The sequence below is a fragment of the Aplysia californica genome, unplaced genomic scaffold (genome assembly GCF_000002075.1).
Source record: "Aplysia californica isolate F4 #8 unplaced genomic scaffold, AplCal3.0 scaffold00058, whole genome shotgun sequence".
NCBI lineage: Eukaryota > Metazoa > Mollusca > Gastropoda > Aplysiida > Aplysiidae > Aplysia > Aplysia californica.
Window position 1 is genome coordinate 1,270,813 of NW_004797328.1, and position 2,623 is coordinate 1,273,435.

Below are 2,623 nucleotides of genomic sequence, written 5' to 3' on the forward strand. Positions count from 1 at the left end.
AAAGGCCTACACTCTCCCCCCCTCTCTCTCTCTCTCTCTCTCTCTCTCTCTCTCTCTCTCTCTCTCTCTCTCACACACACACACACACACACACACACACACACACACACGGGGGGGGGGGGGGGGGGGGGACAAAAACAACCAACAACGTTGTCTTCCTGGCTATGTTAGTCTACGCTTTTTCGTGACGCCTCGTTTACAGTACTCAGCTAAAAAAAAAAAAAGTGACTGATGAGTAGAATTCGGAGATCCAACAGCCAATCAGCAGACAGCTGCTTGGTGAATACAATTCAGTTCGTGCTCTCTTAGGGCACTATGAGCAGAAATTAATCAGTTTGAAGCTGGCGACATTTCAGGTAGCTCTACTTGAGATTCCAGTAGTAAAACTACATTGGACACTGCCTTCCCGTCTCCTGTGCTAATGAAACCGAGGCGATCAGGCGACACATAGAGATTTAGATTCCATTATATCTTAGCAAATATTCAGGTATGTTATTTGTTTTCGTATTACTTGATATTGAACCGTATTCCAATTCTTTTTATCAAGTCGTCATCCTTCGTCTCTCCCCATTCCTCCTCATTGTACATATTGTCACTGTGCGTACTGAAAGGTCATTTCATTCCCATTTCCCTATTTTGGGCTAGTTCCGTTGTTTCTCTCTCACTTGTATTTCCTGTGCACTCTTTCGACTCAAACTGCACCTCCCACCCCTTAACCCCTTCCTCCTAGTTCCTTCAGATTTAGTTATTTCTATTTTCAGTATTCCACATCCAGCAACCACCCTTGCGACTCTTAATTTAAGCCAGAGCAATCTCTCTCTCTCTCTCTCTCTCTCTCTCTCTCTCTCTCTCTCTCTCTCTCTCCCCCTCCTCCCCCCCTATTAACAGACGTCCCGTATTAGGACATTAACTCAATTACTACTTTAGAAATTAAAAAGTACCAATAATTGGTGAGTTTTGAGTTCAACTTCAAATTACATGTTTGTATTTAGGTGTCTCTCAAAAAATGCCCCTGGTCATGTCGAGTAATGAGTCTAAAATTAACCTAAGACCTGAATATTTGCTTGTTAAATCAATTCAACTGAGAACAATTTATGATATTGGTTGCTTCGTGTCCCTGAAGGTGGAACCTCTCCTTCAATAGGTTGCATTATCACACTGATACTAATTTTGGAATAATGGAAGTTTTAATTGGTAAAAAATACACAACCATGTGAAGATCTCGTAGAAGGATAAAAATGTTTTTTCTTTATAACATGCTACAATTTGTTTCTTCTACTGTTTGGCTTATTTTGATAGAATGCGGTGAATTCAAAGATACGCTTACACCAGTATTTTGTATTTTAAATGCTCCAACAGGAAGTCATTGTTAATATTATTGACCCAGGAAAGATCTTTGTTTTGCAAAAATTTAGTCTACAAGAAATGCATAGTATCAAAGTTGTAAAAAAGTGAACATTTTTAACTTATAATTTTGCTGACAGATTTTTGTAAATGTTTGTCCATCCTTTTAATCAGTAGTAAGAAAAGTTGTTTGGAAAATCTGTAGATCTATGTGGCAAATACATGAACAGATTTTCTCTATAGGGATATAGAACATAATACTCAATCAAAAACCAATATGGGGGCTCTCGTGACCTAGAGGTCTGTCGTATTTTTTCCCTACATTTTGATAATTGTTATTGCCTTGGATGTGCTTTTCTTTGCTTAAACTGTAAAGTTTAATTAACTAATTTGACTTCAAATTTATTTTTCACAGAAAGACAGCACCCACATGAGAAGCCAACAGCTGACAGTCACCCAAGAAGCTGACACCCTGCCCAGACAGCACGGACCTTCCACTCTCTTAAACAACCAGCCAGATGAGTATATACTGCCACAGCTACCCTGAAATGGACTTCCGTCAGTTACACCAGCGAACAATAACTGGCAACTATAACAGCTGACTGTGCACTTTGATTTCTCAAGCTTATGTGAAATTGTGCGGATAGGGCTGTAAAAACATGGACTCAACGCCAGAAAGATTCTTTGTATGATGTACTGTTTCAGAATATTGTACAGAAGCTGCTTCACTATATGAGATCACTGAACTAGAAAGATGACGAGGCAATTCTATCCCTTTCTTTCAGTTCAAAGTTTGGTGACAGACGGTTTGTTCACTTTTCTGGTCCAACAAGTATCAAAGTGATCTGCTTCTACGATTTCCGTATATCACACTCAGGCTTGAAGTGACGCAGTGGGGCTGTAGAGATAGCCAGATAGGTTGATAGGGAGCTAGGTGGATAGAGTCAGAGTAGAATTTTGTCGATATTGCCATGGCCATGGCGGGAGGTAGTTGAGGGGGCAGTGTAGGTTTTTCTTTTTTTTTGGGAAGGGGGGCGGGTTGCAGGGGTAGAATGGTGTGGGTAGAGCTTCCTGCTGATTTTGAGTTTGAGTGTGATGTTGGAGTGGTGTGTTTACTGGATTGTTCCTTAAGGACCACCTGGACGACTAAGACTAAGAGGAGCATCCGCAGACAGAACATCTACAGGAGGTATTTGTCTGGGAAATATGTCTTGGTGTTCATTATTATAGTTTTTCGAGTTAAAGGTAAAAGTTTTATTGTTGCATTTAGGTGGAAAGA

The 2,623-nt window shown here is 40.3% G+C and overlaps 1 long non-coding RNA gene across 1 annotated transcript; it reads left to right on the plus strand.

Moving 5' to 3' along the window:
• Nucleotides 1–221: 221 nt before the first annotated feature.
• On the plus strand, nucleotides 222–2,101 carry LOC106011121. Its single transcript, XR_001184661.2, has 2 exons — nucleotides 222–487; nucleotides 1,760–2,101. It is a non-coding gene; the product is annotated as an uncharacterized LOC106011121 (long non-coding RNA).
• Nucleotides 2,102–2,623: the final 522 nt, after the last annotated feature.